Source organism: Lepidochelys kempii, chromosome 20 (assembly GCF_965140265.1).
Source record: "Lepidochelys kempii isolate rLepKem1 chromosome 20, rLepKem1.hap2, whole genome shotgun sequence".
Lineage (NCBI taxonomy): Eukaryota > Metazoa > Chordata > Testudines > Cheloniidae > Lepidochelys > Lepidochelys kempii.
Window position 1 is genome coordinate 18,509,884 of NC_133275.1, and position 10,099 is coordinate 18,519,982.

Here is a 10,099-nt window from a genome sequence, read left to right on the forward strand (position 1 = left end):
GAAGGCAAGAATTACAGCAGCCCCTGCTTGTCGAGCCCAGTCACCTCTACACCACTCTGCCAATGCACTTCATTCCTCACCCCCAGCCCCCTCTGCCACTCCAGCCCTGCGATCCCCCTCAGCTCTGCCAATGCACCTCGCCCCTGAACCCCAGCCCCCTCTGTTACCCCCGTGTGGGGATCCCCCTCAGCTCTGCCAAGGCACCTCGCCCCTGAACCCCAGCCCCCTCTGTTACCCCAGTGTGGGGATCCCCCTCAGCTCTGCCAAGGCACCTCGCCCCTGAACCCCAGCCCCCTCTGTTACCCCAGTGTGGGGATCCCCCTCAGCTCTGCCAAGGCACCTCGCCCCTGAACCCCAGCCCCCTCTGTTACCCCAGTGTGGGGATCCCCCTCAGCTCTGCCAAGGCACCTCGCCCCTGAACCCCAGCCCCCTCTGTTACCCCAGTGTGGGGATCCCCCTCAGCTCTGCCAAGGCACCTCGCCCCTGAACCCCAGCCCCCTCTGTTACCCCAGTGTGGGGATCCCCCTCAGCTCTGCCAAGGCACCTCGCCCCTGAACCCCAGCCCCCTCTGCCACTCCAGCCTTGGGATCCCCTCAGCTCTGCCAACACATTTTGCCCCGACCCCCAGCTAGTCCAGTCCTACCATTCCCATCCACGCACGCACAAAGCAATGCCAATGCCCTGCAACCCTAACCCTGACGCATGGGGCACGCAGCCTGCTATCCACTGAATGGTGTGAGATCGACGCGCCTGCCCTGTTGCTGTTGCCCTCTAGTGGCAATTCTACTTATAGTAGCTCTTAGTGCAACAGGAAGTGCCTTTGGAACTACACTACCCAGAATTCCTACCAGGATGGAGTGGGCATGTCAGAGAGCGAACTATAAAGCCTGATGGTACAGAGACCATGGAAATCTCTGACTCCCCTTCTGAAGGCAAGAACCCCAGAGCAAAGATCTGCTTCAAGCTGCAGCCCTGAGTCTGTGCTGGAGTCCTTGCAATCTGGGAAAAGACCAAGCTACAAATTTAATCCCCCTGCCTCATGGTGGGTGCAGGAAAATCACAGTAAAGGTCTCGGTGGCAGATCTATTTTAATGGCCTCTTACCCCCAAACCTCTTTACTATCCAGATGGGAACATGGCCTAGTGCTTGGAGCAGGGGACTTGCAATCAGGACTCCTGGGTTCCATTGCCATCTCTGCTCCCGTTCAGCACGTGACCTCAACATGCCTCTTCCCCCTTCCCAGCCTCCACGCCTGCTACCCCTTCCCCCATGAAATGGGGACAGTGATACTTTCTGAAGCAGATTAGCATCCGCCCCCCGCAGCCAGTCAGGGAGACAGACGTGCACCACCACCCCCCCAAAAAAGGTCACTTGTCTGCCCCTATCACTGCAACATGCACCCTGGACCCCGCCAGAACTAGGGGGACCTCTTGGGGAGAAATTCCCTCCAGAAGCACAATCAGGTTTGGGACCTTGCAACATCCAGGCAACGGGGCACGTGGCAGCTTGACCCCCTCAGCTGCCATGGACCCCACCCCACACCAGTGGTAGCCTGGAAACAGAATGGATGGGAGGGGAAGAAATGGATCCAACCGTGTGGAAATGGTCCCCTGGGGATCAGAAAGGGACCTCACCGCTCTCCTCTCCGACAGGCCACATTGTTTTAGGAAGGCTTTTCTCCTCCCTAAAGCGCTGCGATTGGCAACTGCCAGAGGCAAGAAACCAGAACCAAGAGGGACCTGAACTGGCCCAGCGTGGCAGGAGCTGGGGTATGAAGTTAGATGGTCACTGGGCCGATCCGGGGAGGCAGGGACCCCGGCCTAGATGGGCCCGGCGGGGAGTCTGATCCATAGTGGTAAGATCTGGGTTCCTCCATCTCCTTCAGCTGGGCCAAGACAGGACAGGCTCCCACCCGTCATTGCTCTCAGGGATTCCTTCTCTCTCCAAGCAGGGATGTGCCTGAGCGAGGGGGCTTGTTCTCCCTGCTCACGACCCTCCCGTCTGGGACACAGTCCTGGAGCTGAGGCATCAGATCGCCACCTCCAGCGCCACCTTCTAGATCAGCTGGGACGTGGCCAGGTCCTGGTGCCTGCGGACACCCACCCCCGCCCCTTTCCGAGCAGGAGGCTGGAGTAGTGGTGTGCAGTGCCCCCTGCTGGGCTCTGTCAGGGGCTGCAACCCATTCCCCTCAGCTTGCAAAGGGACACCAAGGTGAATGATCCAACTGGGATGGCTCATTCCCCCCTTCCCAAGCCTGGCCAAGAGATGGCTCTGCCGCACTCCCCTCCTGGAGAATGCTCTCAGGGACACCCCCTGGGCTGGACCCCTCCTGGTGCAGCTACAGCGGCTTTCCCCTCGAGTGACCTGGACTCCACGTGTCAGAACCGAGCAGCACACCTGAATGCTGGCAAGGGCTCTGGGTAAGGGATCCGGAGCATTCCCCCTCTTCCCCTGCAGATCCCATCTCTCCCCACCCCTAGTTGGACCCGACAGTCTTTGCCTCCAGCCCGCTGGTTCAAATCTAGCTCTGCTCGGAGGGCTGGCAGTTCCCTTCATGAAATGAGCTGGTGGGTTCTCAGACCAGCTCCCAGCACAGTCCCATCCCAAAGCGCGCAGCCCTCTTGGCTTGAATCGAACCCCTCTTGTTGGGGGCCTCAGCCGACAAGCCAAGCTTTCACAGGGGCTGAGGTGTATGGGGGGGTTACTTGTCCCTCCTGCTGCTCCCCTCCCTCCACCCCTCCCTGCTCTGGGCCTACCCAGCGGCCTCTGGGCCTGTCAAGCCAACACAGAAAGTGATGCGGAGTAGCAGTCACCCATGTAATGATGAGGATGTCCTCAGCAGGTGGGGGAGTCCTCTCCAGCAAAAGGGGACAGAAGCCGGGGGGGAGGAAGGGGACTAGGACACATCACCTCCCTTTCCCTCCCAGTTCTGGTGCCCAGCATCCCAGGGGCTAGAGGAGGGAGAAGTGGTTCTGTCTGAAGGAACATCCCTCCCTCTGCAGCAGCAGAGTAGGGGGTGGGGAATCTCGTGGGGGGCACCAATGGATGAGTGACGGGCAGATCCAGACCCAGAGGGGGATGGATGGAGAAGGGCTGGGATTAAACTAAGGGGGAGTCCACAGCTCTTCCTCCTCTCTCTGTCCCTGGCTTGGGGGGCAGCTCCCCCTTCTCTTTGACAGCTGCACTGAGAGCGCCCCCTGCTGTCTCACGTTGTGTTAGCCCCTGGATAGGGTCATTTCTGGGCATGGCTGCTTCTCCCCACTGGGAGCCCAGTCCCCATCTTTCAGATGGACAGAGCAAGGTCCTACTCGCTCCCACACCAGGCTTCCCTCTCTTTCAGCTCCCAGCTCCCACCCCCAGGGCCACCTGGCCCTCTGCATCCTCTAGGACATCCACCCGACCAGCACTGCCTCAGGGCAAGGAGGGAGACCTGGGTACGCAGAGGCGGCCAGAACAGCAGCTCCTCCAGGGTCTGTGTACCCAGCACAGATGGGCATGCAGTGGGGACCAGAGCGGGCACAAGCGTGTGCCGAGGCTGCCAGCCTCCACAGCCATATTGGCCTTTCAATCTCTCCCCCCCACATCCTGGAGTATCCATGTTGCTGGCGGTGTATTGGCACCTGGGGGAAGGGGGCATCTCACCAAAGGATCCAGCCGGGGAGGGGGGAATGGAGGACCCCACCAAGGATCTGAACACCAGCGGCTTGCAACACAACTCACCTCAGTTCCCCATCAGCACCGCCCTCCCGCCCCCAGGAAAATCAGGGTGAATAACTCAGATTGCATCCCCATCCCCTCCTCCCAGCTACCATATGAGCGTGTCCAGGGTCCTCCCCCAGACCCCAAAACAACCTGCCCAGGGTGGTGGGGGTGAACCCTCCCCCAGCAGTGATTGGAGCTCACCGAGGGGGAAGTGCGACCGCTCTGCTCTCATACACAAAACAGCCCCGGTACCAGGGGCCAGGCCTGGGGGTGGGGGGAGTCAGCCCTGCCCCCTGCATCCCTGCCCTGTGGGGGAGCGGGCCCTCAAGCTGTAGCTCGGCCCAGCAGCAATTGGAGCATGCACAGGACAAGCCCTGCCCCCCTCTTCCCCCATCCCCAGCACTGCCCCCCCCCATCCCTGCCCCTCTCCTCCATCCCCAGCACTGGCCCCCTCCCCCCATCCCTGCCCCTCTCCTCCATCCCCAGCACTGGCCCCCTCCCCCCATCCCTGCCCCTCTCCTCCATCCCCAGCACTGGCCCCCTCCCCCCATCCCTGCCCCTCTCCTCCATCCCCAGCACTGGCCCCCTCCCCCCATCCCTGCCCCTCTCCTCCATCCCCAGCACTGGCCCCCTCCCCCCATCCCTGCCCCTCTCCTCCATCCCCAGCACTGGCCCCCTCCCCCCATCCCTGCCCCTCTCCTCCATCCCCAGCACTGGCCCCCTCCCCCCATCCCTGCCCCTCTCCTCCATCCCCAGCACTGGCCCCCTCCCCCCATCCCTGCCCCTCTCCTCCATCCCCAGCACTGGGCCCCCCCCATCCCTGCCCCTCTCCTCCATCCCCAGCACTGGCCCCCTCCCCCCATCCCTGCCCCTCTCCTCCATCCCCAGCACTGGCCCCCTCCCCCCATCCCTGCCCCTCTCCTCCATCCCAGCACCGGGTTTCCCCCCATCCCTGCCCCGCTCCTCCATCCCCAGGACTGCCCCCCCCATCCCTGCCCCTCTCCTCCATCCCCAGCACTGGGCTCCCCCCCATCCCTGCCCCTCTCCTCCATCCCCAGCACTGGGCTCCCCCCCATCCCTGCCCCTCTCCTCCATCCCCAGCACTGCCCCCCCCCTCCATCCCCGCCCCTCTCCTCCATCCCCAGGACTGCCCCCCATCTCTGCCCCTCTCCTCCATCCCCAGCACTGGCCCCCCTCCATCCCTGCCCCTCTCCTCCATCCCCAGCACTGGGCCCCCCCTCCATCCCTGCCCCCCATCCTCCATCCCCAGCACTGGTCCCCCCTCCATCCCTGCCCCCCATCCTCCATCCCCAGCACTGGTCCCCCCTCCATCCCTGCCCCCCATCCTCAGCACCGGTCCCCCCCTCCATCCCTCTCCCCCATCCTCCATCCCCAGCACTGGTCCCCCCCTCCATCCCCGCCCCTCTCCTCCATCCCCAGCACTGGTCCCCCCCTCCATCCCTGCCCCCCATCCTCCATCCCCAGCACTGGGCCCCCCCTCCATCCCTGCCCCTCTCCTCCATCCCCAGCACTGGGCCCCCCCTCCATCCCTGCCCCTCTCCTCCATCCCCAGCACTGGGCCCCCCCCTCCATCCCTGCCCCCCATCCTCCATCCCCAGCACTGGGCCCCCCTCCATCCCTAGCACTGGTACCCCCCTCCATCCCTGCCCCCCTCCTCCATCCCCATCCCTGGGTGCCCCCCCCTCCATCCCTGCCCCCCTCCTCCATCCCCATCCCTGAGTGCCCCCCTCCTCCATACCCATCCCTCCTCCATCCCCATCCCTGGGTGCCCCCCCTCCATCCTTGCCCCCCTCCTCCATCCCCATCCCTGGGTGCCCCCCCCTCCATCCCTGCCCCCCTCCTCCATCCCCATCCCTGGGTGCCCCCCCCTCCATCCCAGCCCCCCTCCTCCATCCCCATCCCTGGGTGCCCCCCCCTCCATCCCAGCCCCCCTCCTCCATCCCCATCCCTGGGTGCCCCCCCTCCATCCCTGCTCCTCTCCTCCATCCCCATCCCTGCCCCCCCTCCCCATCCCCAGCACTGGCCCCCTCCCCCCATCCCTGCCCCCTCTCCTCCATCCCCAGCACTGGGCCCCCCCTCCATCCCTGCCCCTCTCCTCCATCCCCAGCACTGGGCCCCCCCTCCATCCTCCATCCCCAGCACTGGTCCCCCCCCTCCATCCCTGCCCCCGCTGCCGGCCCAGCCCCCTCACCTCTCAATCCTGATGGGGGGAGGCTCCCTCCTGGATTTTTCCTTCCACCCCGAAAATCCGGCAGCAGCGGCAACAAAGCAGCCGGCCTGGGCCGGGCTCCCCCGCCGGCTCCTGGCCAGGCCGGTGCCCAGCTGGCTAATTGCAGCGCGCCCCGGCCAGCGGCAGCAGCATCCCCAGCGCGCTCCGTGCCAGCCCCGGCTGGGCTCTGCCTCCCGCTCCCGGCCTCGCCCCGCGCCCCCGCCCCGCCGCCACCCCGGGGACAGACACGCCCTGAGCGGGGGGCCGGGAGCTGCGGGGCCGGGAGAGCGAGCGCCGGCCTCTTAAAGGCGAACGGAGCCTCTCGCCGAGTCACGGGCTGGCTCGACCCTCCGCGCTTATTGCTCCGCCTGCCGCCCTCCGGCCGGCCAGCCACGCCCCCAGCTAGCCACCCCGCCCCCCGGCCAGCCAGCCCACCCCTCCGGCCAGCCAGCCCACCCCCCCAGCTAGCCATCCCGCCCCTCCGGCCGGCCAGCCACCCCCCCAGCTAGCCAGCCACCCCGCCCCTCCGGCCGGCCAGCCACCCCCCCAGCTAGCCACCCCGCCCCTCCGGCCGGCCAGCCACCCCCCCAGCCAGCCACCCCGCCCCTCCGGCCAGCCAGCCACCCCCCCAGCTAGCCAGCCACCCCGCCCCTCCGGCCGGCCAGCCACCCCCCCAGCCAGCCACCCCGCCCCTCCGGCCGGCCAGCCACCCCCCCAGCCAGCCACCCCGCCCCTCCGGCCGGCCAGCCACCCCCCCAGCTAGCCACCCCGCCCCTCCGGCCGGCCAGCCACCCCCCCAGCTAGCCACCCCGCCCCTCCGGCCGGCCAGCCACCCCCCCAGCTAGCCACCCCGCCCCCCCGGCCAGCCCACCCCTCCGGCCAGCCAGCCACCCCCCCAGCTAGCCAGCCACCCCGCCCCTCCGGCCGGCCAGCCACCCCCCCAGCTAGCCAGCCACCCCGCCCCTCCGGCCGGCCAGCCACCCCCCCAGCTAGCCAGCCACCCCGCCCCTCCGGCCGGCCAGCCACCCCCCCAGCTAGCCAGCCACCCCGCCCCTCCGGCCGGCCAGCCACCCCCCCAGCTAGCCAGCCACCCCCCCCGGCCGGTCACCCCGCCCCCCCGGCCGGTCACCCCGCCGCCCCGCCCCTCCGGCCAGCCAGCCACCCCCCCAGCTAGCCAGCCACCCCGCCCCTCCGGCCGGCCAGCCCGCCCGCCCCTCCGGCCGGCCGGCCGGCCGGCCCGCCCGCCCCTCCGGCCGGCCGGCCGGCCGGCCCGCCCGCCCCTCCGGCCGGCCGGCCGGCCGGCCGGCCCGCCCCTCCGGCCGGCCGGCCGGCCGGCCCGCCCCTCCGGCCGGCCCGCCCGCCCGCCCCTCCGGCCGGCCAGCCACCCCCCCAGCTAGCCAGCCCGCCCCCCCGGCCGGTCACCCCGCCCCCCCGGCCGGTCACCCCGCCCCCCCGGCCCTCCGGCCAGCCAGCCACCCCCCCAGCTAGCCAGCCACCCCGCCCCTCCGGCCGGCCAGCCCGCCCGCCCCTCCGGCCGGCCGGCCAGCCCGCCCGCCCCTCCGGCCGGCCACCCCGCCCGCCCCTCCGGCCGGCCACCCCGCCCCTCCGGCCGGCCAGCCACCCCCCCGGCCGGCCAGCCACCCCGCCCCTCCGGCCGGCCAGCCACCCCCCCGGCCAGCCACCCCGCCCCTCCGGCCGGCCAGCCACCCTCCCGGCCAGCCAGCCAGCCACCCTCCCGGCCAGCCAGCCCGCCCCTCCGGCCGGCCACCCCGCCCCTCCGGCCGGCCACCCCGCCCCTCCGGCCGGCCAGCCACCCCCCCAGCTAGCCACCCCGCCTCGCCAGCCAGCCAGCCACCCCCCCAGCTGGCCACCCCGCCCCTCCGGCCGGCCAGCCACCCCCCCAGCTAGCCAGCCACCCCGCCCCTCCGGCCGGCCGGCCGGCCGGCCACCCCCCCAGCTAGCCAGCCACCCCGCCCCTCCGGCCGGCCGGCCGGCCACCCCCCCAGCTAGCCAGCCACCCCGCCCCTCCGGCCGGCCGGCCGGCCACCCCCCCAGCTAGCCAGCCACCCCGCCCCTCCGGCCGGCCGGCCACCCCCCCAGCTAGCCAGCCACCCCGCCCCTCCGGCCGGCCGGCCACCCCCCCAGCTAGCCACCCCGCCTCGCCAGCCAGCCAGCCACCCCCCCAGCCAGCCAGCCCGCCTCGCCAGCCAGCCACCCCCCCAGCTAGCCACCCCACCCCTCCGGCCAGCCAGCCAGCCACTCCCCCCCCAGCTAGCCAACCCCCCCGCAGCTAGCCATCCTGCCCCTCCGGCAAGCCAGCCAGCCCCCCAACTAGCCACCCCACCTCACCAGCCAGCCAGCCACCCCCCCAGCTAGCCACCCTGCCTCTCTGGCCTATCAGCCACCCTGCCCCACCAGCCAGCCACCCACCCCCAGCCAGCCAACTAGCCACTGCTATGAAGAGCTAGCCACTCCCAGCCACCACCACCACCACCCCACCAACTAACCAGCCACCCCACAACTAGCCACTCCACCTCTCTGGCTAGCCAGCCACCTCCCCAGCTAGTCACCCCCATGCAGAGCTAGCCACCCCCATGCAAAGCTACTCACCTGGCCCCACCAGCTAGTCAGCCACCATCCCGGCCAGCTAGCTATCCACCCCCATGCAGAGCTAGCCAACTCACCCTGACAGCCACCCCACCCCCCGCATCAGCCAGCGACCCTGCCAGCTAGCCAGCCTGCCCTGCCCTGCCAGATAGCCTGTCACTCCCCCAGACAGACAGCCACCCTGCCCTGCCAGCTAGCCACCCTGCCCACTAGCCAGCTAGCCACTCCGCCACCCAGCGAGCCACCCCACTCCACCAGTCTGCCAGCCAGCTACCCCACCAGCTAGCCAGGCACCCCCATACAGAGCTAGCCAGCCAGCTATCCCCATGTACATCTATCTAGCCATTCACCTACACAGCTAGGTAGCCATCCTTCCATCCATCCTGTACCCAGCTAGCTAGCCATCCCCACAGCCAGCTAGCCAGCCCCATACAAAATTAATTAGCTAGCTATCCCCATGTACATGTCTCTCCATCCATCCCTATACACAGCCAGATAGCTATCCGTTCATCCATCCCTGTATACAGCTAGCTAGCCATCCCCATGTACAGTTAGCCATCCCCATACAGAACTAGTTAGCTCGCCATCCCCACGTGCATTCATTTATCCATCCTTCCATCCATTCGCAGACATAAGAACGGCCACACTGGGTCTCCATCTAGCCCCATATCCTGGCTTCCAACAGTGGTGGATGCCAGATGTTTCAGAGGGAGTGAGCAGAACATGGCAATTATCAAATGATCCATCCTGTTGTCCACCACCTGCTTCTGGCTGTCAGAGATTCGGGGTCACCCAGAGCATGGGGCAGCATCCCTGGCCATCTTGGCTAATAGCCATCGATGGACCGATCCTCCATCAACTTATCTAATTCTTTTTGAACCCAGTTATACTTTTAGCCTTCATGACATCCCTTGGCAATGAGTTCCGCAGGCTGTGTCATGTGAAGTAGTACTTTTTGTTTGTTTGAAACCTGCTGCCTATTCATTTAGCTGGGTGACCCCTGGTTCTTGTGTCATGTGAAGGGGTAAATAACCCTTCCCTTGTCACTTTTTCCACACCAGTCATGATTTGATAGACCTCCGTCATATCCCCCCGCATCATCTCTTTTCTAAACTGAGCATTTTCAGTCTTTTTAATCTCGCCTCATAGGGAGGCTATTCCATACCCCTCATCATGTTGGTTGCCCTTTTGGGTACGTTTCCCAATTCTAACGTCTATTTTGTGCAGTGGGGTGACCAGGACTTCACACGGTATTCAGGGTGTGGGCGTACGATGGGCTAAATAGAGGCACGATGATATTTTCTATCTATCCCTTTCCTGCTGTACATTCTGTTGGCTTTTTCGACTGCTGCTGCACCTTGAATGGATGTTTTCAGAGAATGAGCCACGATGACTCCAAGATCTCTTTCTTGAGTGGAAACAGCTACTTTAAACCCCATCATTTGAAGTGTGTAGTTGGGAGGATGTTTTCCAGTGTGCATTACTTTCCATTTTTCAACAGTGCTAGCCATCAGCAGCTAGCCATTCCCATACGCAGCTAGCTGGCTAGCCATCCTTCCA

The 10,099-nt window shown here is 66.8% G+C and overlaps 1 protein-coding gene across 2 annotated transcripts in view; it reads right to left on the reverse strand.

The window, feature by feature from the left end:
- The window catches only part of MAP3K12 (mitogen-activated protein kinase kinase kinase 12), a 91,819-nt gene extending 85,545 nt beyond the window's left edge, over positions 1-6,274 (reverse strand). The window contains exon 1 of one of the 2 annotated variants that reach the window (XM_073318560.1): positions 5,915-6,274. The gene's annotated coding sequence lies outside the window, so the exon portion shown is untranslated. The remainder of the gene's footprint in view (positions 1-5,914) is intronic. The other variant, XM_073318556.1, reaches the window with a different exon arrangement.
- Between the last annotated feature and the right edge of the window lie 3,825 nt (positions 6,275-10,099).